Raw genomic sequence first — 22365 nt, 5'->3', positions numbered from 1 at the left:
ACCATCTATTCGTCTTTTTTCCAGCTTCCATAATTTCATTACTATGTTGTCTTACTTCTCTTGGTTCTTGTGGCTTTATGGCAAATGTAAATGCGTGTGTTCAGTTGGTTATCATTATCCAGAACAGTGCCTTCCTTTTAACTTAAATTCATTATAATATTCATGTGTTTTCTGATACATTTATTTCCTCCCTTTGCTCCAGCTGTCCCTTTTGCCCCTCAATTTAGCCATATGTTCAAATGTTAAACCTCGCTCGTGATACCCACATAATGTTCTGAATGACAGTTGCAGATTCCAGTGCAACTACAGGAAGAAACCATATGTGTGCGTATGCTGCGCATGCGCAGTGATTAGATTAAACTGCTAGTTTATTTAGGCAAGAACATAGACTCTTCTTGGAAACAAGATGTGCTACCTTTCCACCCCCTGCCCCAGCATCTCTTGGAAGCTGCCAGTGACACTGAACATGCAAAGTTGGGTATTGTTCTTGTTTTTGTTTTTTGATCCGAGAAATTTATTTTTCAACTATGTCATAGTACCATTGAGGAAGCATTTACACAAATAACATACGCCCTTAGAAGCAAATATATATGGATATCCTGGAACATTAGAGGCAGCTGGAGGGTAGATGTGCAAGTGATGCTTGAGCTAAACTCAGCATCGGCAAAATCCCACATTCATTTAAAGGGTGAAACAGAATGAGTGCCCCAGTATGCCTGGATGTTCTCTGTCCATCTTCTGTGTCCTGGAAGGCCTGTTTCCCTGTTAGTCTGCCCACAGGCTTTAATAAAATACTACCTTTTTTGGATTGGCTCTGATCCTATGTTTGGTTAAAGGATTGTCTAGCATTACATTTTAAAACAATCTCCCAAATGTGTGACTGTAGTGTTGATGGAATATGGTGATGTTGATGTCCAAATGAGTCTTGTTGTAGAAGCCATGTATTGCTCTTGCAACCATTAGTATTATTTATGACATCACACTTTTTTAGTACTAAGCAATTATTGACAGTGTAAGTTATGCAGAAACTTGCAATTTTACAAAGGTTTTGCCTTCTCACTTCACGTACTTCCAAATGCTCTTTCTCCCAGGAATGCGTTTTGGTTTTATGCATAGGTGCACAGTAGCACTCTGTTTAGTATGGATTGGTTTAGTTATACAAGCTTCAAAGAATATTACAAGTTGCTCAAGACCTTCACGTTATCTTATGGAGAGTGCTACCAGGACCATAGTGATTGATGCAAGTCTGTTTGCAGAGAACACTGTTTTAGCAACTAAATGGCAAACATAAGTGAGTTCAGAGAGACTTATAATTAGAAACGAAGTGAGAATGTGTCATCAAGGTATAAATAGCTAAATAATTCATATTTGCTCATAAAATAAAGAAATATAATGCATCACCAAAATAAATAAGTTGAGTATATATATATATATATATATATATATATATATATTAGATCACCACTTCAAATTGCTGTTTAAACAAAGACTTTTTTCCCCTTTGATACAGAGATGATAAATCCAGAAATTTTTTTCCCAGCAGATCTTGCTGGGCCATAGACATTATGAAAACAGCCACCAAAGAGGATTTCACCATGAGCTAAGGAAGGCTGAGCTCACATGCCCTGAATTTTATTCCTTGCCCTAAAATTCCCTTTAGCAAGTTTACATGTCCTGCATGTTTGGCACTTTACTCAAAATTAAATAATCAGTAGTGTTATGAGTTATTGAGGTCATTAGTCCTTTTGGCAAATTGGATTTTTTTCATTTGAACTCAGCTCAGATGCCAGGAGTTTGGTCTAATTCTGTGCTCTCAGATTAAGGAATAAGCAGAGTTCATTCTCATGTGGTTCTTTCCTGCAGGATGGATGTTACTAAATTAATATAATCTTTTCTTTAACGACTAGTATTATATGTTTTAGGAATCTGATTCAGAAATGTAAGAAAACACCCTTAGATTCATTTTTCTCAATCTTTTTAAAGAGAACAAGCCCAGACTCAAATTTCAACATGGCATTTTTGAACAAACTGCACAAGCTACACTTTCTGCAGCTTTATAAGAGGATTTTTTGTAACTTTCTTGTATCTGTTATGTGGCTTACATGGCCTCTGGTCAGAGTTAACCACTCAGGCTTGTGCTTGATCTCTTCTAGAAATGTCCTTCTCTCCCTTTTCAATGACTGAATCTACACACAATCTATGATTCATCAATATTCACATTTTAATTAGTTCCAAGATTAAACATAGAATTGAAGAAAATTTTGATCTGTAACATATATATCTCAGTTGATGGTGTGCATTTCCAAAGTTGCATATCACATTAAGAAAAAATCTTGAAGAAAAAGGCAAAAATAGAGTGTTTTTAAAAATCTAAATCCTGATGCCATTTGCTGGAAGATTTATGGCTAAAAAAAAAACCCTCTATAGGAATTTGAAAGTAAATTTGCCCTCTGTTCTGCACTGTGCTTGCTTAAGATATGCTTAAAGTCTTTGTGCTCTTTTCCAACATTACAAGAACCCAGTTTTGTTTGTTTCTCTGTTTATTTTAAGGTCCCATTTTCAAAACAACCTCATAGCTGGGAAGAAATTTAAAAATTAGAAAATTAAGTCTAGACCATATTGTATAAGTTCCTTTTTTAAAATAGTACCTTCTCAAACTCTTTTAGGTTCAGGGATGCCAGCAATTCATGGATATAGATCATCACTTTCATTTTACAGTTGAAGGCACTGAGTCCCAGCTAGTAAGCCAAGGTATTCATCTGCTTTTGGCAAAACCACTTCAAAGGATACAAACCATAAGCAGGAATGTATCAATCTTTTAAGGCTGTATATCTCTCATTTTGAATTATTTGTTAGTCCACAATAATGTGAAGAAAAGAAGAGAAAAGATATATATATATATATATATATATATTTCAGAATTTCAGAAGAGGCTAGTTTGACTATTTGGACTCTGAACATTCCTAGTCTACATTCTTAAGAGTAACATCAAAAAGAAGATATGAGGTTTAAATGCTACCCAAATTTTGTAAAGAACTAGCTTTGAGAATTCAATTCTTCAGACATTTATTAATGCCTGCCATGTGCAAGGCACAGTGCCAGATGCTAAGGAGGTATTGAATTTCCTTTAATGAACAATCTTCAAATCTCAGTAACTAAACACTTAAGTCAGAGTCCAATGTAGTTAGCAAGTGTTGGCAGGATGGTAAGGTGACCCAAGCTTTATCTGGTCCATGGATCCATGTGACAGACTGGCTAGATTCTTACCAAACCCAGCCAGTGTTGAAGATGGCAGAGTAAATTAGTCAGGGTAAGTTACAGACGGCGTGCTGGAGCTAGTTCACACAGGCTTGAGAGAGCCAAAGGTCAGCATCTCTTCCCAACTCCAAGTTCAGCGATATCAGTTTGGTAGCTTGAAATCAGCCATGGTAGGAGTATTTACACCACAGAAATCAGCAAATGCTGCAAGTAGGAATTTTTTGTTTGGTTTTGTTTCATTTGGAGATCCAGTTGCTAAACATTTACCAACACACAGCTAGTTGTATGAGCTGCTGTTATAAACAATCCTAATACCTCAGTGACTTGACACGTAAATTTTCATTTCTCCCTTATATCACAGTATAATGCCAGCTGACAGGGGGACTCTGTTCCAGACATCAAACTCCTTTCATTGGGACTCCAATGTCTTCACATGGCTGCGTAGTCAGCTTGGGATATCTGCTTACAGACAAGGGGTGAGTGGAGAGAACACAAAGATACTCAACACCTTCTAACTGCCTCAGCCCCAAAGTGACACATCACTTCTGTATACTTCTAGTAATGATAACTAATCACAAGGTCCTACCTAGATGTGAGAAAGACAGCACGTTTGTCAGTGAAGGTTAGCAGCAGAAGTAACACCTTAAACGGACTGAAGGGCTGAGCCAATGTTTTCTTCTGGATTCAGGAAGACCTGGATTTAGGAAATACTCATTATGTTGAACAAGTCCTGCTCATGGGATGTAAATTTGACCATTCTAATGATCAAAAAAAGTCATACAATCAGCCCACATTCAAGAGAAGGGGAAAGAAATGCCACCTCTGATGGGAGAAGCAACAGAGTCACATCACAAAGGGACATTGACACAGGAAGTCATGATTCATGGAAAGACATCTTTAATAATCTACCATAACCTCCTACCAGCAGGATCCCAGCAACTGTGCCTGCTGTCTTTTCTTCCACATACACCCCTTGAAGCCATTTTGTGACTTTGGCAGTCTGTCACGGTGACCCTAGAGTTCACTATCAAGTAATTTTCTTCTTGAAAGCAAGGCATAGTTTTGTACTTACCAGGCTTCAATAAATGTTGATTCAAATGGACCACCATCCCCAGTTTAATCAACCTTTTCTGTATGATCTGCCCCTAGTAGAGAATTATTTCTGATTATCATTCAAGAAAAGAAAACAAATGAAACAATACTGAAATCTTCTAGAGAATTCCTAAAAACTATTCTTTGTTTCTAGACACACTATTTCTCACAGGCAAATACCATCCTTCATCTGGTATCTATGCCTGTGGTTAGGCTTCTAAGAGCAGCCCAAGGAAAGCCAAATACTTAGTGAATACTGGATGGAGGAACAGGAAGAATCAGAATCAAAACTTTCCACAACTGGTTTTCTGAAAAACACAAAGGAATGGAGCCTCAGTGTTGTAAAGGGCTATGTGCCCAGTGTGGGAAAACACCGTACAAGAACAATGAAGGAAAAAATAGCTTGCATAGCTTTGCCCAACCACACACACACCTCTGTCCTTCTCCTCCAGCCTGAAGTGACCGTAGATTATGTCGATGCTAATAGGAAAATTGTAGTGATTCTAACTATGTGCTGCTTGATTCCAATCATGACCCCCTCGGCTGAAAAATGTGTGTCAATATACTCACTGCTAATTCTGATGCAGTCTTTGTTTTTTACACATGTTCGTCGCCCCTGTCCCCCCAACTCTGGTGAGCACCTGCTCATTCCAAGGCAAGGGAGTTACAGATCAGTACTTCACCCACCCAATTAAATTGGATATTCATACAGTTTTAATTTCTCCCTTCTTCCAACCCTACTTGTAATTTGGGGAATTAGCCAAGCTTCTCCATCTGCTTATCTATAAGATTGGGCTATCAATTTACATAAAAGAGAAAATCTGTGAAAAATGTGGAGATTTTCTTTTGAGAGATGACCCATCTGGAGTCAGATTTTAGGCCTCATCCATTCCCACAGGCTAAGAGGAGCTTGTGGAGATATAGTTCCCTCTACCCCAAGGTTCTCTCTGGAACAGAAACAGCCCATCTTCTATCCTCCTTCCAGATTATTATTGTCTCACTGCTTGCTTATATGCCTCCCAAATTCATATGTTGAAATCATCAACCCCAACATTATAGTATTAGGCACTGGGCCTTTGGGAAGTGATTAGGTCATGAATGGGGTTAGAGCATTTATAGAAGAGAACCCAGAGAGCTACCTAGCCTCTTCCACCATGTGAGAACACAGCAAGAAGGCACCATCTATGAGGAATGGGCCTTCTCCAGACACCGTATCTACCAGCGCCTTGATCTTGAACTTTCCAGCCTCCAGAGCTGTGAGAAATAAATTTCTGTTGTTGATAAGCCACCCAGTCTATGGTATTTTGTTATAGCAGCCCAAAGAACTCAGATACTGCCAATGTTTTACTTTGCTATGTAATTTTTTACTTTTCTTTTTTGTTAGTTTTTTTAAAAAAATTGTAGTTATTTGCATTTGAACAAATCAGTGAATGGGTGTCCAGCTATGTGAACTATTTATCACAAACCAATGATTCAAAGCAAGACAAAGTATTATCTATAGAAATTCTATGCTACTACCATATAATCACTGTATTTTTAATAGCTTTATTGAAGTGTAATTGATATAAACTATGCTGCAGATATTTAGAGTGTACAATTTGATAAGTTTTCACATATTTATATACCCATGAAACCATCACCACAATCAAGATAATGAACAGATCATCACCTCCCAAAGTTTCTCTCTGCCCTTTAATGATCCCTCCCTCCCATTCACCTCCCCACCCTCCCCAAGGTTGGCAGGAACAGACAGGCTTTACTTTTCCTGGCTCTGGCTCTGTGTGAGCACTGGACATTGTTTCCTCTAAACCTTTTGGGTGGTTCTTTCCCCAGTCTTGCATAGTTTCATCCCATGCATGTACTGATTAGTACCCTGCTGAATACTCTTGATGTTTTTCTCTTTTCTCTACACTGCTAACTCTAGTTGCCTTGGTCTCCCCAGATTCTCACCTCCCCTTCTTCAACTCAGTGACGCCTACATTCCCTCTCCCTGCCGTGTGACCTAGACACTCTCTGTAGGTAGTAAACTGGGGCCATTGTAGGGCTCACCTCCTTTGTTTTCTGTATCTCAGGGACCGCTGTCTTTATGTGCCTGATGTCCAATGTCTTGAAAACCATTGTCTCATATATTTTGTCCAATTTTTTAGTTGTTTAAGATTGGAGGACAAATCTTGCTGTTGCTCAACCTTGGCTGGAAGAACTCACTCATAGTACTTTTGTTTGCTATAAAATTTTAAAGAGGCAATAAAATTTCCACTAATAAACTTTAGGAAAATATTTTTCATATGTTCAGTAAGTTTAGAAGGTAAATTTAATTTTTCAACTTCTTAAATACAGGAGCATGGGAATATTAAGAAAATCAATATCCGTTATAACCAAAGGAAAATGAATGAATTGAGTAAAAGATGATAAATAAATTAATGAGGAGACGAGATTTCTGGTTTCTCTTCCTTTTTCTTCATTTTCTTACTGTGTCTTCTCTCCAATGTCTGCCTACTGCTCTAAATTTAAACTTTACCACTCAACTCATCCATCCCATCTATCCAACCGTCCATACAGTAATCCATTTATCAGACGTTACAGAGTGCCAGGGATAAAATGAATTATAAGACAGGGAACCTCCTGCAAAGTGCTTCCATATGGTTATGTAAAGCCTGAATAAAATGCTGAGGCATTGAGGAGGGCGAAGTCATTAACTTGGGGTGGGGCTGGGGAACAGATCAAGGAAGGCTCTTCCCAGAAAGATACATTTGAAATGAGATTGAAGAATGGAAAAGAATGAGTAGCATTTGGGTAGGCTGAGATGTGAAGGAGGAGGCATTTGAGAGAGGGAATGAGCTAGGCCAAGGTGAGTGTGGGGAAAAGGTCAGTTCTATTTTTTTCACATTGTGAAAAGCTGACAGTGGCTGGGGTTTAGGGGTTAAAGGGTGGCATGACAAGAAATTAGGCTGCAGAGGTGGTTGGGGCCAAGCTAAGAACGGAGTGCCAAGCCAGAGAGTCTGGAGTGTAATCTTCCAACAGCTTGAAGTTTCATAGCATGGAAATGACCTGATCAGATGGGGTCCTGGACTCTCTTGGGGGAGGCAGGTGGTAAGAAGGCTCTGTATGAGGCTGCTGAAGTCATCCACGGTATGACATGAGTCCCTGAACTCAGACAGGGAGGATGCAGACTAATCCAAGAAACATTTATGCAAGAGAATTGGCATTTTACAGTGACCAATTGCATGGTGAGAATGAATGAGAGAGAGAGAGAGAGACTTGAGAATAAATGCCTCTAGGTTTTCCAATTTGAGAGAATTGGCAGATGTCATGTCATTAACTGAGATGGAGACAGAAGGCAGACGGTTTGAATTAGCTTTGTGTCCCACTGAATTTAGGGATTTTATAGACCACTCCGGTGGAGAGTTATAGCAGGCAATTGGATCTCAAGAGACAGGTTTCAGAGTCAATGGTATAATGCCATAGAGTGATCACAATTGGTTTGATCATAGTACATAGAAGGAGAAGAAAATAATATGACATTCCCATTCTCTGGAAAACTTTAACGAAGAATTTTGTACTTCAGATATCTGTCAAGCAAAGATATTCGCTCAGGCCAATTTCTAAGCATCCCAGTATAGGAGATAAAATTCTGCCATAACATTCTGTCAGTGAGCAAAGGGATTTAAGGTATTCTCATCAGCCCTCATGAATTCCAGAATTTTACACAGTGTAATAATATTTTTCAGTGAAAATGAAAAAAGCAGACACGGGCATATATTGTCACAGACTTTCTAAGCAGTGACCACTGGAACAGAAAGGTAAGAAGGGTGCCTGAAAGAGTCTCAGGAGTCAGTGCCGAGCCTTTTTCAAAATGTTGCTATTTTAAGGTCAGCTCTGATTTAAATATTCCTGGTACTGAATAAGCAGGGAACTTAGGAAAGCCTGAGTCACCCTCACACCCTCAACTGGCTTCATGACCAAGACATGCTCTAACTTGGCCATTTTATGAGCCCATGAAAGTGAGATCTATTTGAGGAAGAAGTGATTTGGTTTGACCTTTAAGCAGTGGAAAAGAAAACATTTGCCACTTCCGGAGGACTTCTTTGGAGGAAGCTCCAGTCTCAGACAGTAGCACCCCACTGGCATTTCTCAGTCTCCTGAAATGTCAGAAACATCGGTTACAACATTTGTATTCCTGAGGACTACATGTTTGAGTATTATTGGTGGACAACTTTGTTAATACCAGTTGGTCCAAAGCTCTTACCAGGTTCTTTCCTTCCCTAACTCAGGTAGTCCAAGGTGAGCAGAGAGGGTTATACATTGTGAGGAAGCTTCCAGAAGCTCCCTTCTCCCAGGCTACAAGGTGTAGTCAGAGAAAACGAAGAACCCAGTTTTCCTGAATCCTAATTCAGTCCTCCATACATGGCATGGTCCTATTCTAGTATTCCAGCGTCAGACATCCCATGGCATGGTCAGTTAGTTTTCAGACTGAGACAAGATTTGGTGGGTTTTGTGTCTTTCAGGGAAGTAGACAGCATCAAGAAACTTCTTGCTCTAATGCTCCCTGGGATAGAGGATTCTTAAATACAACATAGATTACAAAATGGCCAGGATTTGCAATCGTACACTTTGAAAGTTTTCTGGAAATAAAATATGAAATGATAACTCTCTTCAGAAACCTCTAGACTTCTACATTGTTGGTAGGACTGTAAATTAGTACAACCACTATGGAAAACAATATGGAGGTTTCTCAAACAACTACAGAAAGATCTTCCATATGATCCAGCAATCCCACTTTTGGGTATGTACCCATAGGAATAGAAATCATCATGTTGAAGGGATACCTACACTTCCATGGTCATCGCAGCTCTGTTCACAATAGCCAAGGTATAGAACCAACCTAAATGTCCATCGATGGATGACTGGATAAGGAAACTGTGGTATATATACACCATGGAATACCACTCTGACATAAAAAAGAATGAAATTCTCCCATTTGCAACAACATGGATGAGCTTGGAGAAACTTATATTGAGTGAAATAAGCAAAGCACAGAGGGATAAATACCATATGTATTCTCTCATAAGTGGGAGCTAAGAGAGAAAGAAGAAAGGAGAGAAAGACCACAGTGGTGTGTTGGACTTGCAGAGGGAGAGAACATACCTAGGAATACAAAGTGGAGTGGGGAAAGGGGGATGGGGAGGGAGGTTGGGGATAATTGGGTGGGGGACACAAGGTATAATCACAATTTGTGGTAATGGACATGCTGCCAGTATGGATCTGGCCATCACATCTTAGGCATGAGTGAGGACAATTTGCTTTGTACCCCATGAATATTCATAACCAATAAAAACAAAACATTAAAAAAAAAAAGAAACCTCTAGACTTGCAAACACAACCCTGAGAGGAGATAGTGTTGTCACCCATTGCAGAATATTTGGAAGATACTTGATAAGATAGAAGCTTATCTTCAAAGAGTTCAGCAATTCTTGGCAAGTTAAGCTTGTTCTGGAAATCAGGGCTCTCTGGCTTCTGGAAAAAGAGTGCTCAAAAATGTAGATGCAAAGAAAGGAGGAAAAGAAGGAAGGAAGAAAGAAACCACAATAATACATTGAACTTTCAGAAGAAGAGAACAAATCTGTCAATTACTAGAGGTGGGAAGGGGGTAGGGAGAGAGGGTTTGGGGAGAGATTGGGTAAGGGGCATAAAGAATAATTATACAATTTGTAATAATGAATATGCTAATAACATTGATTTGATCATCACATGTTGTACACAGGTGATGGTAGTCAATGCTCTACCCCCCAAATATGTATAATCAATTAGCTTCAATAAAAAAAGAAAACAACGATCTATTAAAAAAATAATTAAGCTTACTTCTATAGATCTCTGAGCAATTTATTGCTTTTCTAATGAGAACAGATAAGATTTTTAGTAATGTAGAATGGTCATGAGTGTTGTTTCTGGAGTCAGACAGTCCAAAAAAAAAAAAAAGGAAAATGATGGTGGGTGGGCAGTTATAGGCCACAGCTACAGATGTCAGTGTGAGGCTTTTGCAATGAACTCTTTGACTGAAATGCCCAGAATACTCAGTGGAATAAAAGCCTTGAGTCTTTTGTATCCAAAATTAACTCTGTGGAACAATGAGTCACGTTAAGGATGTGGGAGAAAGAGCTCACACTCAAAAGACCATCACTCTTGTCCCAAATTGCCACTGATCCCTGACCCACCAGTTATTCCCCACTCTCCCTCTTCTTAGGATTTATGGGAGAAAAACAAGCGCTACCATCAGTGTGGAAATTAATTGATCACATCGATCAAATTGATTCACTAGTTGATTTCTGGGCCATTGGTCGGGAAAGGAGAAGGTAAATAGCCCTGCATTTTTCCATTTCTGTTGCTTACAACAGAATACCTGAAACTGGGTAATTTATAAGAAAATGAAATTTGTTGCTTACAGTTTGGAGGCTGGGAAGTCCCAAGTCCAGGGAATACATCTGGTGAGGGCCTTCTTCAGCTCAGGGTATCACATGGCAAATGGGCTGAGCAAGAGAGAGCTAATCTGCTCATTTGCCCTCTTTATAAATTCATCAGAACCATGCCCATTACCATCCATTAAACCATCAATGGATTAATCCATTCATGAGTCCTCACAATCTAATCACCTCATAAAGGCCCCGCCTTTCAATTACCATAATAGAATTTCCCACCCTCTTAACACTGCTACAATGGAGACCAAGTCTCCAACACATGAACTTTTGGGGGACATATTCAACTCACAGCAAACCCCAAATAAAACTACCTTCTCTACAGTTTTGCTTACTTATTATATGGCTGTCTCTGGGGGTTCCTGATGAGAAATTATCTTAGAAGTGGGAATGCCTTATAATACACTACTTGTTGGTGGCCATTTTAGTAGATATTTACTATTGCCAGGTTTTGTGCCAAGCATGTTATGAACGCTATTCTTGCAAAAGATACTGCTTATTTTACAGATAAGGAAACTAGTATTCCCTGAGGTTAAGTGACTTAAACAAGGTCACTGAGACTCAAACCTAGGTCTGTGTAACTCCACTCTCCTATTCTGCCTAGACTTTTGTTACATCTTTAAACAGTTGTCTGAGTCAACTGAAGCCACTATAACAGAATATCACAGACTGGGTGGGTGGAAAATAGAAAATACATCTATTTTCTCACAGTTCTGGAGGCTAGAAGTCCAGGATCAGGGTGACAGCATGGCCAGATTCTGTTTAGGGCTCTCTTGCTGGCTTGCAAATGGCTGCCTTCTTATTGTATCCTCACATGGTGGAGAGAGATCATCAATCTTGCGCCTCTTCTTATGAGGGCATTAATCCTATTCACGAGGACTCATGATTTAATCACCTCCCCAAAGCCCCACCTCCTAATATCATCACATTGGGAGTTAGGGCTTCAACATATGAAGTTTGCAGGTACAGAAACTTTCGGTCCATAGCACCAGTCATAATGGTGTTTCTTCATACTGAAAGATACAACTGCAGCTCCCCTCAGATAACTCTTAAGTGGTTTTCTACTAGTGTTTCTGGGTTTGCACTCATCCATTCTCACTGTTTAATTCAGTTTCCCTTGGGGCCAACTTTTGCCCCCTTTCACTTGTTCATACTTTTTGCTCCAACCAAAACTAAACTATTTCATGTTCCTACCTCACTCCACATACACACTTTCCAATGTGTATTATTTTTTTTTACAACAGAAAGATGAGGATAATGGGCAGAAAGAGCTGCATGGTGTCCTTCTGCTCAGTGTTGGGACAGGCAGAAGCTGAAGACATAGTTTTAAGAAGGGCTGTATCAGACATGAGAAACATGACGCAGCATCAAGTCCATGTGTTTGACTTGGGGGGGCAAAAGGTCATTCTTCCTATTTCTCTGTAGAATCAATAAGACTTCAATCCCAGGGGTCAAAAGGGACCACGACACCATCATGGCCTCTACTGTAGCAGCTTTAGGGACACTGAAGATAAGCACCTGGGAAAGTACAACATATTCACAGAGGGGGTAGTGGCTCTGCAGAGTGGGCATGACTGGGGTGCTGCCCCTTTAAAAATGTTGGATAAAGACAGAATGGAAGAATAAGAGAGGATAGTATACGAGCATATGTAAAACACCCCTTAAGGTTTTGGAAGTAACTGGAATGACTTGGGAGGGGGACAGTTCTAGTCCTGAGACCCAACATTATCCAGGATTATCAAAGAAATCTGAGTTATCCCTATTCTGTGACCTCACCCTCATTCATACGGCCAGCTGGGGGATTGGGCAAGATTGAGTTGTAGTTCATTCGTTTGGGAAACATGTATCATATATACCTAATATGTGCCAAACACTGCAAAATTCTGAGGATCCAAAGACAAGACTCAGTCCTTGCCCTCTGAGGATTTACATCATGTTAACGCGGCTACTTATCTCCACAAGAAGTTTTGCAGTGAATATCTCTTAGACCTTTGCCACCAATGGCCACATAAATTGTGTTTTACACAGATTAGGATGTAAATGGCACTCTCGAGGCTGCACAACCTGCGCAACCGCATGTGGTGGCCCTGTTTACCCCAAATATTCTCCACCTGAAATACCTTCCCCTGCAACTCTGCCTTCCATTTCCTTCCAGATGTATCTTGGATCTGAACTCCTCTCTCCATACTGGCCTGACAACAACCTCCAAGGCGTTTCTCTTTCCTCAGACATTTTCTGGAATATTCTGTGTGTAGTGGTAACTTGAAAATTACAGAGGGCCCGCGTGGGCCCTTTCTTACTTAGTGTTTTCTTTTACTATTAGTTTAGCCCTGTGTTCTTATTTGGCTTTTTGCCAGCCTGAATCTTATCTCTGCATGGTTTTCAGTGGTAAGGGTAGAAACTGTGTCCTCTCCATCTTTGTGTCTCTCCACAGGGTTTTGCACATAATTGAAATTCAGTAGGACAAAAGAAGAAAGTGCTATTTAAAATGAGAGACCTTTTAAAGAGTGAAAGAAGCTGGTTGCAATAGAGTGTCTGTGACAAGAATCTTCAGTCAATGCATTTTTCAAATTCTTTCAGTTGTTGACTCTCAAATATTTATGCTAATGACAACCAGGAAAAGCACAGATATTGGAACTGTACCAAACCCCAGACTAATTCCAGCCAACTAATTCTTTTCACCAAACCTATTGCAGGAGCATCTAACAAGAGGAGACTCAGGCACCACTGACCCCTCTCAACTCTTCCTTAAGGGAAGTAAACTTATTCTTTCTCAGGTTAGGACCATTTGTGGGAGATCCAAAGTGTGGTGATCTGAGGGTACAAGAGGGAAGAAGGAAGATGGAGAAGGAGAGGGAAAAAAAGCAAAGGATCTGAAAATGAAAAAACATAATTAACTGTTGATTGTATAGCTTGGATTTAGAACCTTTAGATCAGATAAGGTCATTTCCAATTAAAATCATTTTATTCTTATAAAGAACAGGTACTTTTTTCACAAAAGGGAGGAAGGGAAAGAAAAGGAAAGGAAAGGAAGAAAAAAAAGGAAAGAGAGGGAGACAGGGGGGAGAGAGAGAGCACGCGCAAGCAAAAGGGTAGGGGGAAAAGAGGAATCTCGAAACAGACCACTGTTTGCTTTTTTGGTATTTTATTGAAATTTATATGCTTTCATTGACACAGGAGTCTGGAATGCTCTGAAATTCTGACTAAGGGGATGGCCTCCCTGGGTAATTTAAACTTCCTCTCTCATTCATAACCTCAACCACAAGGTTAAACTGGCACCCTGTTCTTTTTGAATTTCATGAGTAAAAAATGCACTGAAAGCCATTACTCTAGCCAGAATGAGTGATATTTCCTCCAGATCTACTTTCTGACAAACAGTACATCCTAAACCAGGTAGCTGACTAAGTCCTTAGTCAGAGGAACAGAAGTTTTTCATCTGAAGTCAGTCTTTTCCCCTCCGAGTTGGCCAGGCTGCCCCATCTGCTCTGGGACACTAGAACCCCATGAGTAAATTAGAAACCCAAATTCAGGGGAATGAGCTACTCAGAGAAAAACCCCAGCATCCTGTACACTCTGATTGTAGCACCACACAAGGACATTTAGGAAAGAAAATGCAAATTGTTTGACAGAGACTAAGAATTAGCAGCCTTTGTGGTCTCATACTAGGGAGTCTGGGAAGGCCCTAATGTCACCTCCATCTACAGGCCTGTGGCCTTCTGTGGTAAAACTCTAATCATTCCTCAAAGGTCAAGTGATTAAGGCCCCTGCACTGTTACTCACATCTTCATGTGAATGCATCAGCTGAAAGAAGGTTGGGGGAGAGAGAGAGAAAGACACTGTGGGTTAGGGGGTATATACCAGACACCAAATCAGAAGCTCCGGAGAGTTAGGTGCCTTTGGGAAAGTGGTTTCGTTTGTCTGGGCACCATTTGCACATGACAGTTGATCTAACCAGATGATCTTTACATCCTTCTCTCCCCTTCCTTTCTCCCTTTCTTCCATTCTCTTTCTTTCTCTTTCTTCTTTTCTACAAGTATTTGTTAAGCCCCTACTATGTGCCAGGCTTTGTTCTAGGCATTGGGTTAAACTGACACCCTGTTTATATAACTGCAAACAAAGACAGACAGACAGACAGATATAACTGTAAACAAAATAAACTAATTCTCCATCCCATGTAGCTTGCATTGTAGTAGGAGGAGCATAACAAACAAATAAACATATAATACAGATAGTTCTTACTTTGTACTATTCCAGGATGCATGAATTTTGGTCTCCATGGTTCAGTTAACTAACACCAGGCTCCTAACACCCAGTTCAAATTTCAATCACCACCATATCTTAATTGTGATTAATTGCATGAAATACAAATTTCACTGCTAGCTCTCCAATACACAAGGTGCTATGTAAATGACAAGTGCACATTATGATCAGTGACCAATCACATCACTTCTTTCAAAGTCAGTCGGTGATTGGTCACTGCAAATCTGTTATTCAGTTCATGCAAAGACAGCAAAGTGTGTAGTTAGGTTGCCTCCTTGTTGCTCAGTGGTAGAGAGATACTGTAGGCAAAATACTTTGACTTTTAAAGCACTACTATTGTTGGATAAAACTCTGTGTCACTCTGATGCTCTTGAATGGAAATGTGAAAATTTGATTTGTGCCACCAAACACTATTTTATTAATCCATTCAGTAGACCATGGAGTTATTTAAACTTTTAAAATCTATTAGATGGACTTTCAGACAGGCTATTAATGCTACAACTGGAGATCATGCCATTTCTTTAGCTGAGTTTTGAAAGAAATATGATGTAAGGCATGTAATTAAACACACTCAAGTGTCATGGCAAGAGGTAACAGCAAGTCACACGCACGCAGTATGGCAGGAATTTTTACCGCACCGAGTAACTTTACGGGTTCCCAAGGGAAGGTCAACGGAGTTCTAGAAGAGATGGCTGACCATCGGAATGAAGACATACTGCCGCTGTTTGAGAGGCTCTTGATATGCAGCCAGGGGAACTTAGCCAAAGTGAACTTAGGGAGACAAAGGAAGAAGGTGATTGTGATGAAAAGGAAAGAATGAAGGTGTCTCAGAGGAAGGGGCACTGGCAAATAACTTCTCGTTAAAGGGACTCCCAGAGATATTTCATGACATTGAAAATGCAAAAGACAAAATGTTGGAAGCTGATCCAAACTTAGAAAGGAGGATCACTATTAACCAAGGAATACAAAAAATGTTCTCTCTGCACTGTGTTTTGTGATGAGAAGAAAGAGGTTCCCTGGGTCTGCCAGCCACCAAAAAGAAAAAAAAAAAAAAAAAAAAAAAGGTAAGCCCTGCTCAAGATACTCTTGAAATTTTTTTTTTAAATTGTAAATTGTGGGCCAAGCCCGTGGCGCACTCGGGAGAGTGTGGTGCTGGGAGCGCAGCGACGCTCCCGCCGCGGGTTCGGATCCTATATAGGAATGGCCGGTGCACTCACTGGCTGAGCGCCGGTCACGAAAAAGACAAAAAAAAAAAAAAAAAAAAAAATTGTGAATTGTGGCAAAACACACATAATATGAAGTTTACCGTTGTAACCATTTTTAAGTGTAACATTCAGTGGCATTAAGTACATTCACATTGTTGTGCAGCCATCACCACCATCTATCTTCAGAACTTCATTTCAAGCAGAAATTCTGTACCCCTTAAACGCTAACTCCCCCTTCATCTCTCCTCCCAGCCTCTGGTGGCCTCTATTCTACTTTCTGTCTCTATGAATTTAACTATCCTCATGGGTATAATCATGTGAGTGGAATCATACAATATTTGTCCTTTCATGTCTGGCTTATTTCACTTAGTGTAATGTTTTTAAGGTTCACCCATGTTGTAGCATGTATCAGAATTTTATTCCTTTTTAAGGCTAAACAATATTTTATTGTATGTATATACCACATTTTTTTTTATCTGTTTGGGTTGTTTTCCACCTTTGGTCTGTTGTGAATAATGCTGCTAGGAATACTGGTGTGTAAATACTTGCTCACGTCTCTGCTTTTAATTCTTTTGGGTAAATACCTAGAAGTGGAATTGTTGGATCCCATGATAATTCTGTTTACATTTTTGAGAAAATACCATGCTGTTTTCCACACTGGCTGCACCATTTACATCCCACCAGTAATACACAAGTATTCCAACTTTTCCATATCCTTGCCAGCATTTGTTATTTGCTTCTTCTTCTTCTCTCTCTTTTTAAAAATAGTCATCCTAATGGATTTCAAGTGATATCTCATTGTGGTTTTGATTTACATTTCCCTAATGATTAGTGATATAGAGTATCTTTTCCTGTGCTTATTGGCCATTTGTATATCTTCTTTCCAGAAATGCCCATTCAAATGATAAGTTTTCTACAAAAAAATAAAACGTTTTAATTCTCAATATTTCTAATGTTTTAAATTATACTGCAGTATATATTCATTTTACAATTTTTCATTTTCTTATATAATTTATAACCGATAGTAGGAGAGTTTTTAATGTTTTGACCAAAAATTGTAATGGTCATACATGGAACAATCATTATTTTCCCCATTGATTGTTAAGAACACATTGCATGATTTCAGCTGGTACAGCCATTTTATGGTCCTCACGACCATGCAAAGCGAGGACTTCCTGTGGTGTTCGATTAGTGATAAAGGATATGAAAATAAAGCAGGACAAAGGGATAGCGAATGATGGACTGTGAAGGGAGAATGGGCCGTTTACACGGGTAGCCAGGGAATGCTACTCTGGAAAGTTGAGATTTGAACAGAGGCCTAAATGGAGTAAAGAAGACTAGGGGAAGAACTTTCCAGGCTTGGGGAATAGCAAGGGCAAAGGCCCTCAGATGGGAACCTGCTTGGTGTGTTTGGGAAATAGCAAGAATGTCAGTGTGGCTAGAGCACAGCAAGGGAGGGGAGAATGGTAGCAGATGAAGATGAGAAGGTAGGCAGGGGCCAGATGATGTTAGGGCCTTGTTGGCTATAGAATGGACTTTAGATTTTATTCTAATGTGATCAGAAGACATCGAAGGGCTGAGAGGGAGGTTTTGTTAGTGGACAAGGCATCTGATGGGTTAGGGGTGAATTCCTCTCAGGAGAGAAAAGGGGAGAGTGAGGATACTAAAGATTAACTTCACGTACTTCATAATGTGCCTAAGGCCAGTCTTGGCTTCAGATGACCAGAGGATAAAAGACTTCTGGAGACCGGGACCTACTCATAGTTTTACTGAGCATATCCTGTGTACCAACAAGGCCTCTCAATTCCTTCAGTTTCACTAAGGGCCTCCTGGAATTTTCCCAAGAGGCTTCAGACTGAGACCCTTCTCACCCAGGACCTGGAGAACCAAAGATTCCTAGTTAGTGGAGCCATCAGCAGATATGAGTCCTCCTGAGTTACCAGAGAGGCAATGGCTAGATTTCCCCACATACCAAACCTGGTTTACAAACCCACAAGCCCACAGGTTGGGCAGCCAGTACAAATCAATGAAGCTGGCCCAGGGAGACTGGTGAGATGGCCAGCTTTTTCCCTGCCTAAAGAGGGTAGCGGCTAGTGGCTCCTGCCAGATGTTACCATGACAGAACGTGGCCTGGGGGGCCAGATCTTCAAGAGAAATAGGAAATCCAGATTACAATCCTGGTTTTTAAGTACCAGCAAGTAATTTAAAATGTTTTAACACATCATGCAGGCTATATATGAATGTGTTTGTGGCCCAGATCAGCCTGTGGCCCTTATGTTGTTATTCCTGATCTTAAAGAGTCTTGCCCCCAAATCATCCCTCCACCATTCCCTAAGAATATTCGTGCACAGAATCAACACTCATATCTTTCTCTCACCTATGCATCTTCCAGAAGGAAATTACACTTAATTGAAAATCGGAGTGTCTTGGAACTTCTTAGTGACCTTTCAATTACAGGTTTAATGCACCTTGATCACTTAAAAAGCCCTTGAGAAAAGACTCCTGAAATTGGTGGAAACTTATGGAGCGGGCAGACGTTACTTAGCATCTAAGTATTCATAATTTTCTCAGTATGCTCTGACCTCTTAAGGATATGATATCTTTTTCTTTTTATTAAATTTTTATTATTAGCATATTCATTCTTACAAATTGTGATATTTCTTTATGCCCTTTACCCAACCTATCAATTCCCAAACCCCTTCCCTCCCTCTCCCCCATCTCTAGTACCCTTAGGTTTGTTCTCTCCTTCTGAAAGTTCAACATATTGTTGTGGTCTTTTCTTTCTTTCTTTCCTTCATTTCTTCCTCCCTTCCGCCCTTCCTTCCTTTCTTCCTAGCAGCCAGTGATGAGTGAGAACATGTGGTGTTTCTGTTTCTTTGTCTGGCTTAGTTCACTTAACATAATTTTCTCCAGACTCATTCATGTTGCTCCAAATAGCAGAATTTCATTCTTTTTTTTATGGCTGAGTAGTATTCCATTGTGTATATACACCACATTTTCCTTATCCATTCACCCGTCAATGGACACTTAGGTTGGTTCCATGTCTTGGCTATCGTAAACAGAGCTACAATGAACATGGGAGTGCTGGTATCACTTCAACATGATTTCCATTCCTTGGATATAGACCCATCAGTGAGATTGCTAGATCTTATGGTAGTTCTATCTGTAGTTGTTTGAGAAACCTCTATACTGTTTTTCATGATGGCTGTGCTAATTTACAGTCCAACCAACGGTGTAGGAGAGTTCCCCTTTCCCTGCATCCTCGCCAACATTTGTTATTCTCGGTCTTTTTAATAATGGCCAGTCTAAATGGGGTGAGATGATATCTCAATGTGGTTTTGATTTGCGTTTCTCTGATGACTAGTGATGCTGAGCATTTTTTATGTACCTGTTGGCCATTTGTATGTCTTCCTTTGAAAAATGTCTATTCCTCTCCTTTGCCCATTTTTAATTTTTTATTTATTTATATTTATTTATTTATTTTTTAAATATTATTTTATTTTGCTAATATACAATGTGGTTGATTATTGTGGCCATTACCAAAACCTCCCTCCCTCCTCCCTCTCCCCCCTCCTTCCCAACAACCTCATATCTGTTCACTTGTCATATCAACTTCAAGGAATTGTAATTGTTGTGTCTCCCCCCCCACTTTATTTGTGTATTTATTTATTTTTAGCTTCCACAAATAAGTGAGACCATGTGGTATTTCACTTTCTGTGCCTGACTTGTTTCACTTAATATAATTCTCTCTAGGTCCAACCATGTTGCTGCAAATGGCAGTATTTCATTCTTTTTTATAGCAGAGTAGTATTCCATTGTGTAGATATATCACATTTTCCGTATCCACTCATCTCATGACAGACATTTGGGCTGGTTCCAACTCTTAGCTATTGTAAAGAGTGCTACAGTCAACATTGGAGAACAGGTATACCTTCAACTTGATGATTTCCATTCCAACGGGTATATTCCCAGCAGTGGGATAGCTGGGTCATATGGTAGATCTATCTGCAATTGTTTGAGAAACCTCCATACCATTTTCAATAGAGGCTGCACCATTTTGCAGTCCCACCAACAATGTATGAGAGTTCCTTTTTCTCTGCAATCTCGCCAGCATTTATCATTCAGTCTTTTGGATATTAGCCATCCTAACAGGGGTGGGATTGTATCTCAGTGTGGTTTTGATTTGCATTACTCGAATGCTGAGTGATATTGAGCATTTTTTCACGTGTCTGTTGGCCATTTGTATATCTTCCTTAGAGAAATGCCTACATAGCTCTTTGCCCATTTTTTAATTGGGTTATGTGTTTTTTTGTTGTAAAGTTGTTTCAGTTCCTTGTATATTCTGGATATCCTTTGTTGGATGTATATTTGGCAAATATTTTCTCCCACTCTGTTGGTGGTCTTTTAACTCTGTTAATTTTTTCTTTTGATGTGCAGAAGCTTTTAGTTTGATATAATCCTATTTTTTTATTTTTCTTTTGGTTGCCCATGCTTTGGGATCATATTCATGAAGTCTGTGCCCAGTCCTACTTCCTGAAGTGTTTCTCCTATGTATTCTTTAAGTTTTTTTGTTTCAGGGTGTATATTTAACTCTTTAATCCATTTTGAGTTGATTTTAGTATATAGTGAGAGGTCTGGGTCTAGTTTCATTCTCCTGCATATGGATATCCAGTTATCCCAGCACCATTTGCTGAAGAGGCAGTCTCTTCCCCAGTGAATAGGCTTGGTGCCTTTGTCAAAGATCAGATGGCTGTAAGTGTGTGGGTTGATTTCTGCATTCTCTATTCTATTCCATTGATCAGTGTGCCTGTTTTTATGCCAGTACCATGCTGTTTTGGTTATTATAGCTTTGTAGTATAGCTTAAAGTCAGGTAGTGTTATGCCTCCAGCCTTATTTTTTTTTTGCTCAGAATTGCTTTGGCTATGCATGGTCTTTTGTTATTCCATATAAATGTCTGGATAGTTTTTTCCATTTCTGAGAAAAATGTCATTGGAATTTTGATGGGGATTGCATTGAATTTGTATATCACTTTGGGTAGTATGGACATTTTCACTATGTTGATTCTTCCAATCCAAGAGCATGGGATATCTTTCCATCTTCTTGTGTCCTCATTAATTTCTCTCAGCAGTGGTCTGTAGTTCTCATTATAGAGATTTTTCACATCTTTGGTTAATTCAATGCCTAAGTATTTTATTTTTTTGGTGGCAATTGTAAGTGGGCAAGCTTTCTTGACTTCTCCTTCTGTGTGTTCACTATTGGAGAATAGAAATACTGATTTTGTGTGTTGATTTTGTATCCTTCAACTTTGCTGAAATCATTTACCAACTCCAAGAATTTTTTTGTAGTGGCTTTAGGCTGATCAATATATAGGTACATGTCATCTGCAAACAGGGACAGTTTGAATTCATCTTTTCCAGTCTGGATGCCCTTTATTTCCTTCTCTTCTCTGATTGCTCTGGCTAGTACTTCCAACACTATGTTGAATAGGAGTGGTGAGAGTGGGCATCCTTGTCTAGTTCCTGTTCTTAAATGAAAAGCTTTTGGTTTTTCCCCATTCAAGATGATATTGGCAGTGGGTTTATCATATATAGCTTTAATTACGTTTAGATAATTTCCATCTATACCTAACTTGTAGAGAATCCTTATCATGAATGAGTATTGAATTTTATCAAATGCTTTTTCAGCATCTATAGAGATGATCATATGGTCCTTGTGTTTGATTTTATTGATATGGTGTATCACATTTATTGATTTGCATGTATTGAACCAACCTTGCATCCCTGGGATGAATCCCACTTGACCATGGTGTATAATTTTGCATATGTGTTGCTGTATTCTGTTAGCTAGTATTTTACTGAGGATTTTTACATCTATATTCATCAAGGATATTGGCCTGTAGTCCTTTGCCCATTTTTTAGTTGCATTGTTTGTTTTTGTACTGTATAGTTGTTTGAGTTCTTTGTATATTCTGGATATTAATCCCTTGTCAGAAATATAGTTTGCAAATATTTTCTCCCATTCTGTAGGCTGTCTTTCCACTCTGTTGACTGTTTCCTTTGCTGTGCAGAAGCTTTTTAGT

Source organism: Cynocephalus volans, chromosome X (genome assembly GCF_027409185.1).
Source record: "Cynocephalus volans isolate mCynVol1 chromosome X, mCynVol1.pri, whole genome shotgun sequence".
Lineage (NCBI taxonomy): Eukaryota > Metazoa > Chordata > Mammalia > Dermoptera > Cynocephalidae > Cynocephalus > Cynocephalus volans.
Note: the sequence above shows the minus strand (reverse complement) of the source record.